This window comes from Petaurus breviceps, unplaced genomic scaffold, assembly GCF_028583685.1.
Source record: "Petaurus breviceps papuanus isolate PSGF00001 unplaced genomic scaffold, PetGlider_PUasm1.0 419, whole genome shotgun sequence".
Taxonomy (NCBI): domain Eukaryota; kingdom Metazoa; phylum Chordata; class Mammalia; order Diprotodontia; family Petauridae; genus Petaurus; species Petaurus breviceps.
In genome coordinates this window covers 11530862-11547542 of record NW_027186324.1, presented here as the reverse complement: position 1 = coordinate 11547542, position 16681 = coordinate 11530862, and the positions used below count along the sequence as shown (strand labels likewise).

The window sequence follows — 16681 nt, the reverse complement described above, 5'->3', positions numbered from 1 at the left end:
AGCACCCCATCACTTTCGGTCATGTCCTACTCTTCATGACTCCATATGGGGTTTTCTTGGCAAAGATACTGGAGTGGTTAGCCACATCCTTCTCTGGCTCATTTTACAGATGAGGAACTGAGTCAAAAAGGGTTAAGTGAATTGCTCAGGATCACACAGCTAGTAAGTATCTGAGGCCAGATTTGAACAGAGGAAGATGAGTCTTCCTGACTGCAGGCCTGGCACTCTCTACTGCACCACCTGCTATGCCACTTCATTTTGACCATCTCCTTGATTAGCTGAATATCTGACTGCAAATAGACAACTGATTCTTAAATAACTCCCAAGTCAATAGCCATTTGTTTCTTGTCTGTTTAGTATAGCACTTTAATAGGCTCTCAGACTCATTCTTCCAACACTAACTCCATATGCATTAGTAAGTAGAATCCCTAGTGCTTGGCTACATATCTCTCTCTCTCTCTCTCTCTCTCTCTCTCTCTCTCTCTCTCTGTCTCTGTCTCTGTCTCTGTCTGTCTCTGTCTCTCTGTCTCTCTCTGTCTCTCTCTTTCTCTCTCTCATTTTCTCTCAGGTCTAGGGATAATCCTCCAGAGGTTGGGGATAATTCTAATGTTATGTGCTGGAGCCTCAACTCCAATAAGTTCCTCCTGAATATTAATCACCTGGTGCCAGTTACTAACTCCTTAATATCATCAGTATCAGGGATTAGCATCCCACTATCAATTTAACCATTTAATTTCTCCTCAATATCAATTAACTAGCTAATATCAATTAGGTTTTATAACTACTGAATGACATGAAAAGAGATTGATGTTCGGAAACTAGAGAAAATGAGGCATTTTAGCTGAATCCCCTGAGGAGGAACTACATGGGGAGGCAGGAAAAGGCTTGCCCTTGGTCTCCCCTGTAGATTCCTCCTCCCTTCTTTGAAGCTATGCCCATTGGTATCCTAGCCACAGAGGGAGCCAATGACATATGGATACAAATGACTCACCATACTTAATGGAAGACTTCTTGACCATTGCACAAATAAAAGAAAAAAAGAACTTCTAGCAAATAGGAATGGTGAGTTACCTTTTTACCACATGTGACCTCTTAGCTTGAGTCTGATTTCCTTTACTCTCTGTATGTACTTGTAGGAAAGCGTGTCACAGACTTTTTGAGGGAGTGCTTTAAATTAACTCTTTTTATTTTGCAATAGTTGTACATATTCTTTTCTAAAAGGCACTCATGGTTGGTTTGATAAATGATTTTCCAATGATAAACTTTGGGGAAAGCACTTTGTTGGGTTTTTGAATCAATGGAATTAGACAATCACCAACTGATTCTTTGTAGAAATGCCCGGAACCCTAAGGAGATGTAACCACCATAGCTCTTCAATTGATCTGTCAGAGTGGGAATTGGGATAATAGATCTCAGAGCTTAGGTGGGCCCTACCTATATCATTAAAATCACAAGTCCAGTCTTTATCACTGGTTATCAATACTCTAACACTTGTTAGTCTCCCTCATCACAGGAATGGGGGTATTTTCTTTGTTCAAATCCTCTTTTATTTTGTAGAAGAATGGCAATGTGGCATAATTGAAACAGAGCTGAATTTGGAATCTGAGAATTTGGGGTTCAAATCCTCCTTCTACCATTTACTAATTGAATAACCTTGGGCAAATAACTTTATGTCTCTGGATCTCAGTTTCCTACCCATAAAATGAAAGGGTTTGAGCTGATAAAGAGCCTTCAAATCCCCTTCCTTTAAACAGATGATCCTGTGAATGACAGAAAAGTTGTGGTATGGTTAATGGCTATCTATGTTTCCGGCAATGCACAAAAAACAAGTAGAACACAGTTTACCAATAAACATTATTGATATATCTCATGTAAATGCAAAATATAAATAAGAGACCTAACACAAATTTGCCCTGGTGACTGTAGGATTTGCTGAAGTTATAGTCTAGAAAGATGATTCAAATTGAGTAGAGTTTATAAATAAAACTCCAAACTGAGCGTATTCATTTACTCTAATTAACATAAAAATGTCCCTGAGGTGTGTATCACAAGTCTAAAATGGCACAAGAGAAGAAAGATTTTTTGCACCTAAAAAAAATGTGTTCAGGATAGCAACAGCAGTAACACCTGTGCTGCTGACTTGTCTCATCACGTTCTCCTTCTGGCCACAGCAACTGAAAAACTGACAACAGTTGGAGAAAAGAGGAGATATTTTTTTAAATTTAATTTAATTTATTTTTATTACACTTCGAGTTGCAAACTGTCTCCCTTCCTCTTCCCCCACCCTGAGCTATAGGTCACCATGAATGCAGATTTATAAATATGTGTAAAATCGTACTGTGTGCACTTCTGTTTTTCTATAAGTGGATGGCGTCCTACTTCATAGGCCCTTTAGAGTTTATTGGAGTATTTACAGTGCTCAGAATAACTTGGTTGTTCACAATTGTTCTTCAAACTATTGCTGTTACTGTATACAATGTTCTCTTAGTTCTGCCAACTTCACTTTTCATTATTTCATAAAAGTCCTTCCATGTTCTCATAAAATCAATCAGCTCGTCATTTCTTACAAAACACTAGTATTCCATCACAATCATGCACCAAAGCTTGTTTAGCAATTACCTAATTGATGGGAATCCTTTCCATTTCCACCTCTTTGACACCACAAAAAGAGCTATTACAAATATTTTAGAAAATATCGGTTCTTTTCTTTTTAACCTGATCACCTTGGGAAACTATTGCTGGGTTAAAGGATATATGCAGTTTTATTACCCTTTGGGCACAACTCCAGATTGCTCTACAAAATGGTTAGATCAGTTCATGGTTCCACCAACAGATATTAATGTCCTAATTTTTTCACATCCCTTCCAACATTTGTCATTTTCCCCTTCTATCATTTTAACCAATCTGATGGGATTGAGATTATGTTCCAGCCTTGTTTTAATTTGCATTTCTCTAATCAATAATAATTTAGAGCATTTTTTTCTTATGACTATATGATATAGTTTTGATTTCTTGAAAAACTGCCTGTTCATATCCTTTGACCTTTATTGATTGGGGAATGATTCATATTCCTATAAATATGAGATATGAGACCTTTAAATGAGAAATTGTCTAAAATCCTACCACACTCCCACCCCGCCCCCGCCTCACTTTCTGCTTTCTGACTAATCTTGACTATATTGGTTTTATTTGCACGAAGAAAACAGGAGATTGAAGGGGGGGCTGAGAGTGGAACAAACAGCTGATAGCAGTATAGAAGGAAATAAGCATTTATACAGTACCCTATATGCCAGTCCAATTACATCATTTATGCAGTGCCCTATATGCCAGTCCAATGATATCATTTATACAGTGCCCTATATGCCAGTCCAATGATATCATTTAGTTCTCACAACACCCTTTCAAGGTAGGTGATATCATTAACCCCATTTTACAGCTGAAGAAACTGAGGCAGAGGCTAAGTTATTTACCCAGCATCAGATAGCTAGAGAGTGTCTGAGGGAAATTTTGAATTCAGGTCTTCCCTACTCCAGATCCTACCCTCTATCTACTGAGTCACATAGCTCTCTAAGGGAATAGAGTTTGAATTAGCCACCCCAAACCTTTTTCTGTTATTTCCTCTTTTCCTGGCTCTACTTATTTCCATCAAATCTACTGTGGGAATGAAGAAGCCACATACACATAACCAAAATGCTTAATAATTTACTATGATTAGATTTGGACTATATTCACCCAGTGTTTAGCATGGATCTCACAGGTTTCACATATTTATTTTCTGTCCATCTTCAGAAAGGTCTCAAATTAAAGACAGGCAAAACTAATTCAGTTTAGGATTCATCAAGGTGGGTTACCACAATGCAGGATCTGGTCCTTAATTGGGAGTTCTGAAAAAATTAGCTCACATAGGAGAGATCAGATCCTGGAAAACTGATTTATGTGAATTATACCAGCAAAAGGACTGATATAAAAACCACAACACTAACATATTATTTTATACTGTCTGACATATCTGGATCATTAGACAAGAACCAGGGTTAGTCATTGTGGCAGCAAGCACCCCAAGCGTCCTCAGGGTTTGCTGCCAATACAGGTTCTTGGATCTGCTTTGATAAAGGAAAGCAACTCAAAATGTGTTAACAAGCTTACTTTAATCAGTCAAACATGTATCGTTCACCTAGTTCAGGGGAAAAAGGTCAGCACCCCGAACTTCAGAGTATACAGACAGAATTATCAAGTCAGAGAAACAGATCAAGTAGACAGATTTCCAAACTGTCCAACCATTACATCCATACCCAATCAACATCTGGGTTTTTCAAAGCCGGGGGACTCTCAACAACGGCTTCCCAGAATCCAGATCAAATCACAGAACACTTCTCAAAGTGAGCCCCCAAAACAAAGCCTCACATCAGGGCTTATGTAGCCTTCTCCTGGATCAGAGAATGTAACAACCTTATTGACTCACTGGCCAATCAAGAAGTATCTCCTGAAAAACAAGCCTCCCACCCCAGGCTCCAGGGGCACTTTAGCCTAGGGGCGGGGAAGATCTTTAAATTTACATTCCCATTACAGTCATCTACAGAGGATACTCCTTTTCTGTTATCCAATTGATCCAATTGAGAAACAAAATTATAGCTCACAAAGTTAATTGTTAAATAAGGGATCAGAACAAAGAGAGTTTGCTGTTGTTAAAGTAGGGGTTCTTAATATTTTTTGTGTCCTGGATCCTGCTGGCAGTGTGGTGAAGCCTATACACCCTTCTCTAAACAGTAGTTTTTTTGGTTTGTTTTGCTTTTGGGAGGGAAGTTAGGGTTAAGTGACTTGCCCAAAGTCACAGAGCTAGTAAGTGTGTCAAGAGTCTGAGGCTGGATTTGAACTCAGATCCTGCTGACTCCAGGGCCGGTGCACCACCTAGCTGACCCAGTATTTTTTTTTTAATTTAGTTATTTAAGATTCTTATTAGGCTCCAACCACCTCCAATACCTGTGAAAAAAATGACTCTAAACAAATTTTAGAGCTACAAAACCCACAAAGTGACAGAGAGAAACAAATCTCCTGCTACAGGCAGCCTGGCAGGCCGATCACACCAGACTGGGAGCCTAGCACAGTCCTGCATGAGCCTCCAGGGCCCAGACCCAGGTTAGCCCCAAACGGCGGCCCAGACTGGCCAGAGCAGACTTCAGGGAGTGAATCACCAGCAGTGTGGTGGCTTTCACACTTCTCAATCCATAAACACCAAAGAGAAAGTAAAAGGTTAGTAGGAAACTCTGTTGGAACTGGGTGACTGAAGAGCGTGGTCTGGCCCCTGCCCCTAGGGCAAGAGGTGGTGGAGGCCCTGCAGTGGCAGCTGCTGCCATGTGGCTGCCTCTGGAGCTCCTGGCCTACTGATTGTAGGGGGACCAAGTGACCATTCAGAGGGAAAGTACTCTTGCTTTGACATGCTTGGATCTGGGTCCCTGTCTTGGGTGGTGGTCCTGGGGTGTGTGGCCAGTGTACCAGAGCTTGTGGTGGCTGTAGATAGGGCACCCTCCTCAAAGCTCTGACAACATTTGCGAAAACCCCAGTGACTTGGGATGTGGCTCTCTCCAATCTGGTAGCAGAGTTCTCCTGTGACAGAGAGCTCAAAAGTCAAGTAATTAAATGGCAAGATGCTAGCAGAGGAAGCACAATCAGACCACAGAATCCTTTTTGGAGACAAAAAGATTCTAATCATGGAACCAGAAGAAGTCAATGAAGTCAAAACTCCTGCATCAAAAGCTTCCAAGAAAAATATGAACTGGTTACAGGCCATGGTGGAGCTCAAGAAGGATTTTAAAAATCAAGTAAGAGAAGTGGAGGAAAAATTGGGAAGAGAAATGAGAATGATGCAAGAAAACATGAAAAGTGAGTCAACAGCCTGAAAGGAGACCCAAAAAAATACTGAAGGAAATAACACCTTAAAAAAAATGATTCTTTCTACAATTTTTTTTAAAATTCCAAATTATCTTCCTACCTCACCCACCTTCCCCATCCACTGAGAAGACAAGCAATTTGATATCAGTTATACATATGAAATCATGCAAAACATTTTTCTACTGAAGGGATGACTATCAGTTGGGGAACGGCTGAACAAATTATGATATATGACTGTGATGGAATACAATTGTGCTATAACAAATGATGAACTGGAGGCTTTCACAAAAACTTGGGAAGACTAATATGAACTGATGCAAAATGAAAACAGCAGAACCAGGAGAACATTGTGCATAGTAACAGCAATGTTGTTTGATGATCAACTGTGAATGACTTAACTATTCTTCATGATGCAATGATCCAAGACAATTCCAAAGGACTTATGATAAAAAATGCTATTCACCTTAAGAGAAAGAACTGATAGTGTGACTGCAGATTGAAGCATATTTTTTAAGCTTTCTTTATTTTTCTTGGTTTTTTGGTCCTGTTTTCTTTTGCAACGTGGCTAAGATGGAAATACATGTTTTGCATGACCACACATGCATAATCTCTATCAAATTGTTTGCCTTCCCAAGAAAGAGGGAAGGAAGGAAAGAATGTGAATTGAGACCACTCACCTACCTTGATATTTTTTTATCACCCTCCTTTCTTTCAACACATTTTCATAATAAATTTCAATTTCCAAATTCATAGATTATTTTTACTGATTATGTTGTATATTGGCTGTTATCTGATGACATATAGGAAAATATCTCATCCCTAAATTCTCCAAATCATAAAAACTTAATAAAAATTTGGATTAGATCTGGGAAAGTTTACTATGAATGGTTTATCCAATTCATGGAGTGTAGAATCTTGTTAGTCTCTATTACAGGAGAGGATAACATTTAATTACCTTGTCCCTTGATTTGGGAGTCCAGAATACTTTTGAGTCTTCTGTCAATTAGCTGTAGGAGTTCAGTTACCAGAGGAAATTAAGAAATTTGGGAACTTTTGGTTTACCATAGTGGGGCCATTAAATGATCAATTTATTTGTTATTAGTTGTTATCTTTGTTTATATCAAGACAGCTCTCCCCTTACTGTTTGTATTTAAGCTTCAAAAGAGCTCAGAAAAAATGTGTGAGTTATAACGAATTTCAAACAAGCATGGAATGTTTAAAAAATGTACCTTAATTCCTTTGAGCTCCAGGAAAGCATCTGTACTGAACCAATTATTCATTTCAGTCATTGCCATATTGAACTAATTGTGTTTTTTGGTTCCTCTTTTTTTCTTTCTGTTTCTTCTTTCTGTTATTTCATGTTTCTGATGTAAGAATTATAATAAACAAAAATTTTCAAAAAAAGAAAAAAACGCTGTTGAAACTAGTAAGTAGTTTTGAGGGAAGGAGTTTTTAACCTAGCTTGTACTGATCCTTACCCAAGAAAAATAATATGAGATTACCATGACCAGGATTAGCACATCAATATTATCAAAATAAGAAGATTTTAAAAACTTAAAGTATTTATGTGTAACAAAATTTTAGACAAAATAGCTCATAAGGTACGGTTTTGGTGCCATAATTTAGTGAATCATATAAACTTTATTCCTATTCTTTGACCCCTAAATATATAAATCTGAAGTGGAATAAATTTCTATCCTATTACAAAATGAACCCGATTAAAATCTAATCAATGTTAATTTACATATCAGTGCTACTAATTGTACTTTATTCATTCAAATTTAAAATTAAATTTTTCTTTCTCCAGATTTTGATTTCCCAGTTCTTCTTTCCACAGTACTGCCCACCAGCCCTCTTTCTTTTCCTTATTAATACTAATATTATTGTTATTGTTCATAATAATACTAAATAGAATGTTGAAAGAAAATGGTGATTCTTAGAATTCTTAGCTTCTTTCAAGATTCTGTTCTTGTGCGATATATCTCCAATGGAAAAATCTTTCCTGATTCCTTCAGTTATTAGAACTCTCTCCTCATCAAATTATCCTGTCTATACAATGTGTCCCCAAAATCTTGATGCCTTTTTTTTTTTTTTTTTGCTTTTTGGAGGGCAATTGGGGTTAAGTAACTTGCCCAAGGAAAATGGGCTGGGGGTGCTGAGCCAAGATGGCGAAGTAGAAGCACGACCTTCCCGCAGCTCGGGTTTCCAACTTCCCCAATCCATGTAAAAAGGGGACTCTAAACAAACTTTGGAGCTGCAGAACCCACAAAATGACACAGAGAAGCTAACCTCCTGCTGAGGACAGCCCGGCAGGCCAGCAGGAATTGGCCAGCACAGCGCTCTGGGAGCCGAGCCCAGTCCCACACAGAGGCTTTAGCCCCAAGGTGGGCCTGACCAGCTGCTGGCCAGTGGGTCTCCAGATCAGCAGCAGCTGTGGACGTTTCCGGATTTATCAACACATAGACACAAAAGACAAAGTGAGAGGTCAGTACGGTCTGGACTTTAGGACCAGTAAGTGCAAGTGCATGGCTTTTACACCCCAGGCAAGAAGCTGCTGAGATGCCTGCACAGCCAGCCAGTGTCACATGACAGCATCATCTCCTGGCCTGCAGAGTGTAGGGGGACCAAGCACCAGTCTGAGGGGTCATCGGTCTTGCTTTAACCTGTTGGATCTGGATTGCAGTCTAGGGTGGAGGTCCTGGGGTGTGTGTCCAGCTTGCCAGAGCATGTGGAGACCTCAGAGAGGGCACCCATCTAATACCTCCAGCAGCTGAGAAAACCCCAGCGTTTGGGACGAAAACTCCCCTGTCTGGTGGCAGACTCCTACTGTGGCAAAAAGCCCAAAAGTCAAGTAATTGAGTGGCAAAAAGAGCAGGCAAAGGAAACAAAGCAGACAGAAGATTCCAACATTACACTCCTATTTTGGGGACAAGAAGGAGCAAGGCATGGAACAGGAGGAAAACAGTGAAGTCAGTACTCCTGCACCAAAAGCTTCAAAGGAAAATACAAGCTGGTTACAGGTCATAGAGGACCTTAAGAAGCAGATAAGAGAAGTGGAGGAAAAATTGGGAAGAGAAATGAGAACAATGCAAGAAAATTATGAAATGAGAGTCAACAGCCTGACTGAGGAAAATAATACCTTAAAAAACAGACTGACTCAAATGGCAAAGGAGGCCCAAAAAGGCAATGAGGAGAAGAATGCCTTAAAAAGCCGAATTTGCCAGATGGAAAAAGAATCTCAAAAGCTCAATGAGGAGAATCATTGCTTCAGAATTAGATTGGAGCAAATGGAAGCTAATGACTTTATGAGAAATCAATCTGCTTTTAAACAGATCCAAACTAATGAAAGAAAAGAAGGCAATGTGAAATATCTCATGGGAAAAACACCTTGACCTGGAAAATAGATTCAGGAGAGATAATTTAAAAATTTTTGGACTACCTGAAAGCCATGACCAAAGTAATAACCTAGAAATCATCCTCCAGGAAGTTCTCAAAGAAAACTGCCCTGATGTTTTAGTACCAGAGGGCAAAATAGAGGTTGAAAGAATCTACTGATCACCTCCTGAAAAAGATCCCAAACAGAAAACTCCTAGGAACGTTATAGCCAAGTTCCAGAATTCCCAGATTAATGAGAGAATATTCCAAGCATCCAGAAAGAAACAATTTGAATATTGTGGAAACACAATCAGGAAAACATAGGATCTGGCAGCTTCTACACTGAGGGATCGAAGGGCTTGGAATATGATATTCTGGAGGGCAAAGGAGCTGGGATTAAAACCAAGAGTCACCTACCCAGCAAAACTGAGTATCATGTTTCAGGGAAAATATGGTCATTCAGTGGAATAGAGGACTTTCAAGCATTCTTACTGAAAAAACCAGAGTTGAATAGAAAATTTGACATTCAGATACAAGAAGCAAGAGAAGCATGAGAAGGCAAACAGGGAAAAGAAATCATAAGGAACTAATCAAAGTTGAACTATTAACATTCCTTCATGGAAAAACAATAATTGTAACTTATGAAACTTTTCTCAGTAGTTGAAGGGATTAGAAATATATATATATATGTCTATATATGAGGGTATATTGGCATATAAATACATATGTGAATGTGTGTATATATGTGTACAGGTATACATAGACAGAGGACACAGGACCAATTTAACAGGAAGGGATGATACTTAAACGTGAAATTAAGAGGTGAGAGAGGAATATAATGAGAGGAGATGGGGAGAGACAGATTGGGGGTAAACTCTCTCATAGGGAAATGGTAGAGGCAAGGGAAAATGGTTACAATGGAGGGGAAGAATAGGAAGGTAAAAGGGAATGGGTCAACCTTATTTCCATTGAATTTGGCTTGAGGAGGGAGTGAAATACACACTAAAGAGGGTATCCCACCCTCCAGGAGAGTGGGTGGGAAGGGGATGAGAGGGGGGATGATGGAAGGGAGGGCAGGCTGGGGGGGAGGGAAGTTGGAAGCACCCACTTTTGAAAAGGGATGGGATCAAAGTAGAGAATAGAACAAGTGGGAGGTAGGATAGGAGGGAGGGAAATATAGTCAGTCTTTTACAACATATCTACTATGTTATTATCTTCCCAGTAAGGGTGGGTGACAAGTAAGGAAGGGAATGAATCTGGAATTGAAAGTTTTAAAATGAAATATTCAAATATATATATATATAAATGTGTGTGTGTGTATACTATTATTAATACCATCTTACATGTAATTGGGAAATAAGATATACAGGCACTGAGGCATAGAGATCCACTGGAAAAGTCAAAAGGGGTTATGGGAGAAGATATGGGAGAGAGCAGATTGGAGGAGGGGATATCTTGTGGGACTGCCATTTTGGGGCAGTGGGTAGGGGAAAAATGGGGAGAAAATTTGTAACTCAAAATCTGGCGGAAACAAATGATGTAAATCAGAAGTTAATAAAGCATTAAAAAAAAAAGTAACTTGGCCAAGGTCACATGGCTTGTGTGTGTGTGTGTGTGTGTGTGTGTGTGTGTGTTAAGTGTCTGAGGCTGGATCTGATCTCAGGTCCTCCTTGCTCCAGGGCTGGCGCTCTACTCACTGCACCACCTAGTCGCCCCGTTGGTGCCTTTTAGCATAGAGTTGCACCAATACTTTTGGGACACATTGTACTTATGTGTTTACAGTGCAACAAAACATAAACTCCTTGAGAAACAGGTGCTTTTTGTATAGTCTTTGTATCCCCAACATGCACACGGCAGGTACATAGTAAATGTCTATTAGATTTGATTCGTACTTTGAAAAAATTTAATTCATGGAAGTAATTCTGCAGGTAGAGCATCGTCCCTATTTTATAGATGAAGAAACTGATGACAAAAGAGAAGAGGTGCCGTAGCTAGTTAGTGAGAGACAGTCAGGTGTAGAACCTAAATTTTCTACTTCTTAGTTCAGTGTTCCTTCTACTTTACTGCCACCATAGTAGCTTTCTTCCTATGATGGATATATGTGCATATGTATATATACAATACATACATGTGTGTGCATGTTACCATTTGAAAATATAAACACAAACATGTGTGTATATGTATATATACAGGTATATTACCAGCTGGGAACTATATAACTGTACAAATACACACATATGCATATTACCAGTTAGAAAAATATATACACATATAATAAATATGCCTACATGTCACCAGTTGAAAATATCTAAATATATACACATATATTACCAATTGGAAACATATAAATATTCATATGAAGAGACATGGATAGATATTACCCATTGGACTCTGCCTGAATGCACTCACGATAATTTTTCTTGAATCATATTTTGAAAGAGTTATTTCCTTCAGACAGGTTTCTAATAGACTTCTTTAGTTCCTCTGAGGCATTCCCACTTGACAGAATGGACCTTTACACAGTAAGTACAAGTTGTCTTGGATTTTTCTCACTCAACTTGATTCCTTAGCACATAAATTATTTTCTGTTTTAAGGATTCTAAGATGTTTTATATTTTTGAAATATAACCATCACTTTTGAATATTTTTAGAATGTTGTCACTCTTTCCTCTTAAGATAACTTTTAAAGTTTGTTATTTACTCAAGTTGGATTTGGGTTTTTTTGGGGGGGTGTTCTTTATGAAAGATTAATTATATTTATATTAGCCATATGAGTCTAAAAGCTTTTCCTCGTGTTTATGTAGAAGATATCTCTTTTGGATTTTTGAATGACACATTTGTAAAATGGATATGTTAGCTATCTGGTTAGATATCTAGAAGCCTGGTTAAAAACTTGACCTCCAGAAAGTGGAACAAACCTATCACCTTTCAAGGTGGTCCATTTCTCATTTGGATAGCTTTAACTGTTGGGAAACTTTCAATGACAAGAATGCCAAATTTCTAAAGGTTCACATTGGTCAAAGTATATGCACAGGAAATTTTCTAAAGAAAAGAGGCAAATTGTTAATAATCACATAAAGTGACCAAATTTTCTAAAAATGGAAAAAGAAATGAAGTAAAATAACTTTGGATCATTTCCTCACTGTTGTCAAAATGGTAGAAATAAAAGCAATGAAAATCAATGCCTATCGTGTTGTAGAAAAAACAAGTACACACAAAAACATAAACACAAAGCAGGGAAGGATAGTTAACACCCTAGATGGCAGTCAGATTGAGGATGGAGATAAGACTTGGTCTTGGTAATTAGTTAAAATCCAAAGATCATGGGCAGCTAGGTGGCACAGTGAGTGAAAGCGCCGGCCCTGGAGTCAGGAGGACCTGAGTTCAGTTCTGACCTCAGACACAACACCCACATAAAAAAAAAAAAAAACAACTAGCCGTGTAACCTCGGGAAAGTTACTTAACCCCAATTGCCCTCCAAAAGGCAAAAAAAAAAAAATCCAAAGATCTTAGCATGTTACAGCTTTGGGCTAAATCTAGGAAGATGAAATTCAATAAAAATAAGCCTAAAGCCTTACATTTGACTTTAAGGTTATCAGGTTCCCAAGTACTGGATTGGGGTCGGAGACATGGTTAGATAGCAGACTGTCTAAAAAAGATTTCTAAAAAAGGTTTCAGTGGACTACAGGTTTAATATGAATCAGTGGGATGATGTGGAATAAAAAAAAAGCTAATGCAATCATGGGTTGCATGGGAGGCACAGTTTTTTTGCATGGGATTGCATGGGAGGCACAGTTTCTAGGAATACATAGGTGATAATCCCTCTCTAATTTGTTCTAGTCAGATCATCTCTGGAGTTCTATGATCAGTTTTTAGTGTCACAGTTTAAGAAAAACATTGATAAGCTGGAGGAGGATAATGGAGAAGTTCATAGGAGTGCAGCACTGTAGAAAATGAAGAGATAGTTAGGCGAGGCACTCCTTAAAGGGAGGTTTAGGGAGCAGCTCATCCCTCTGCCCTTTGGAGGGGCATAAGGTACAGATAAGGTGTGAATACGAAGGCTGATTTGATCTTGCAGAATGATAAGGTCCCTGGAAGTATGATGGAGAAGTCCAAGCAAGGGCATTCAATGCAACCCAATTGCTCCCTCCAAAATTGACAAAATTGTCCAATTCTGTGGCCTTGTCTCCATCCTTACCCTCCTTTACATACCTAAAACATTTATCACTGTTGATCACTCTCCTAGATGTACCACTAAATGGTGACACAACTCTCCTTTGGGTCTCCTTCTACCTGTCTGACTATTTCTTCTCAAGTTCTTTTACTGAATCATCATATACGTCCCATGCCACCACCAACCACAGATATCCCAAGACTGTCTTGGGCACTTTCCTCTTTTTCTCCCTATATACTTTTTTTGATGAACTTAACAGATTCCATGGGTTCCATTATCAATTCTACCTCAATAACTGCCAGATCTATATATCCAGCCCTTGTCTCTTTCCTGAGTTCAAGACCTGCATCACCAATTCCTTATTGTATATTCCCAATTGGATGTCCCTCTGAGTATCTTAAGTTCAACACATCCAAAACAGAACTCATCTTTCTCCCTAAACTCACCATTTTCCCAACCCTTCCTATTTCCCATTTCTGTTGAAGGTGCCATCAACCATCCAGTCAGATAGGTTCACGATCTTGTAGTTATCCTTGCCTACTCATTCTGCTTTATTCTGCACATGCAATCAATGTCCAGGTCTTATATATTCTGCTAGCACAACATCTCTCATAGACAGCACTTTCTCTCACCTCACCTGGCCACCACCCAAGTTCAGGTCCTCATCACCTCTCATTTGACAATAGACTTTTACATCATCCCTCCACCTCAAATTTTTCCCCTCCACACAGTTACCAAAGTAATATTCCCTAATTAGACTTCATTTAATTGTTCAATAAACTCCAGTGGCTCCTATTGCCTTAAGGACGAAATAAAACTCCTTTCCTTGGCATTTAGAGCCTTTCACAAACTATCTCCAAATTACTTTTCCAGGCTTTTTATACATTACTCCCTTCACACATTCTGTGGCCAACCCAAATAGACTTTCTATTCCTCATAAATATTTTATTTTTCCGTTTCCATGTCTTCACACACGTTAGTGGCCCCTGCCTGAAATACACTCCCTGCACACCTCCTCTTCCCCAGATCCCTCATTTCCCTCCTTAAAGCTCAACTTGAGAGGACTCTCCTATGTGAAACTTTTCCTGATACCTCCCCCAGTTGCTGGTGCTACCTTCCCCATCACCATACGTTTATTTGGTCCATACTTCACATGTTCTTAAATATGTGCGTGCTTTCTCCTTGAGGGAAGAAGCTGCTTTACGTTCATCTCCATATCCCCAGTCTTTGCATCCAAAGTGCCCACACAGTGTCTGGCACATAAGACAACTTGGAGTTGATTGGTTAGCTGATTAATGGCGGGCTGTCCTTCACTGAAGGTCTTCAGGCAGAACAAGGACAGCCACTTGTCAGAGGTGTAATAGTGATGATTATAAGCGGTTTCTGTAAGAGTTAGACCACAGGTGGCAATTGTGGTCTCTTTCAACTCCACATTTCTGTGATTCACTTATTGTTGGTGTTGAGCTTTGGGGTTTAGAGGTGCTTAGGACCTCAAAATACTGACACGCTGGATCCTGCTGAATAAATTCAACTCAAGTCTTCTCCCAGCCAAAGCAAAACAAAGTTCATTAAAGACTCACCATATTGGGTAGACTCTTAATGAGCCTAAGCATTTGTGATGCTTATGTGGACAAGTGGGCCAGAACAGTCTGACACAGGCTGAGTCTGAACTAGATTGAATTTGAGTGCCTTCATGGAGGCAGTAAGGATCTTATATACAGAATGATTGTGGGAGGGATCGAGGGGTGGTCTAGCAGTCTGGGAGAACGGGTTTAGGGAGGGTCTTGAGGAGGAGTCTAAGGAGAAGCTTAATATTCTTTTTTTTTTTTGAGGGGGTAAGGCAAAGCAATTGGAGTTATGTGACTTACTCAAGGTCACACAGCTAGTTAAGTGTCAAGTGTCTGTGGTCATATTTGAACTCAGGTCCTCCAGACTCCCCAGCGCGTGCTCTATTCACCTCAATACCTATCTGCCTCATTAAGGAGGATCTTAATGGAACTGAGGTCTGACTCCAGGAACCAAGAGAATGGGATTTTGATGGGATCAAAGGTGGGAAATAGCCCGAGGCAATCTGGAGGTAAAAGATAATGAAGGGCTAGGTTAGTTTAAGGGTAACAGAAATTAAGTCATAGTGATAATGGAAGGCTTATGGCCTCCAGTTAAAGCCAGATCAAGTGGGAAGATTCAAGGGGGTTCCCAGAGGCTAAACTCCATCACTGGTATAACAGTTCATAGCAAAAGTTGAAAAAATAATCAGAACTGGACTGCTGGAAGGGATTTCAGTGGCCATTTTGTCCAACCAATACATGAAAGGAATCCTTGCTATAACAAAAATGGTAAGCGATTATCCAGCTTCTGGTTTAAAATACCAGAAAGGGAAATCCACCACTTCTCAAGGTAATCCATTTCATTTCTGGACAGCACTAATTGTTAGGAAGTTCTTATTTCTATCAAGCCTAAATTTACCCCATTCACAACTTTTCCCTATTCTTGATTCTGCCCTCTGAGGCAAAAGAGAACAAGTCTGCCCCCTCCTCTGTAATACTTGAACGTAGCTACCATGTCTCCCTTTCCTCGAACCCCCAGTCTTTTCTAAGCTAAATATTCCTTCAAATGATCCTCAGGGCTAAGGTTCTTTACCAGTCAGATTGTCTTCCTCTGAACATTTTCCATTGTATCAATGTCCTTACTAAACTGTAGTACCTAGAACTAAACATGATATTCTAGATGAAGCCTGAGGAGGACTGAATATAGGAACTATTACCTATATTTAGCAATATAAACTACTCCTCTCAGTGAAATCCAAGGTTGCATTAGCTTTTTTTGCCTGTCACACCACACTGCTAACTCATCTATGGTCCATTAAAATTCCAAAATCTTTTTCAGAACAATTTTTAAAAAATAAATTTTTATTGATATCTTTTGGTACATTGCCTAAATTTTCCTCTATACTGTTTCTTCTACCTTTCAGAGAGCTGTTCTAGAAATATAAAAGAATTTTTAAAAGAAAAAAAAGAAAGAAAATTTTATTTAAAATTCAAATAAAGAAAAAAAAATTTAAAAGAAAATTCAGCAAAATTGATCAATTCATGGAAGAAATCTGACATTATATGTAATGTTACACACCTTTGGATGCCACTAAATCTACAAATGATCAGGGGAAAATGTCTTCTTATATTTCTTCTATGGGATGATGTTTGATATTTGTAATTTTGCAGCATATGTTTTCTTTTTTGGGGGGGG

At 39.0% G+C, this 16681-nt stretch overlaps 1 protein-coding gene across 1 annotated transcript in view; it reads left to right on the top strand.

Moving 5' to 3' along the window:
• Positions 1-936: 936 nt before the first annotated feature.
• The window catches only part of SCML2 (Scm polycomb group protein like 2), a 218216-nt gene continuing 202471 nt past the window's right edge, over positions 937-16681 (top strand). The window contains exon 1 of the mRNA XM_069100712.1: positions 937-1062. The gene's annotated coding sequence lies outside the window, so the exon portion shown is untranslated. The remainder of the gene's footprint in view (positions 1063-16681) is intronic.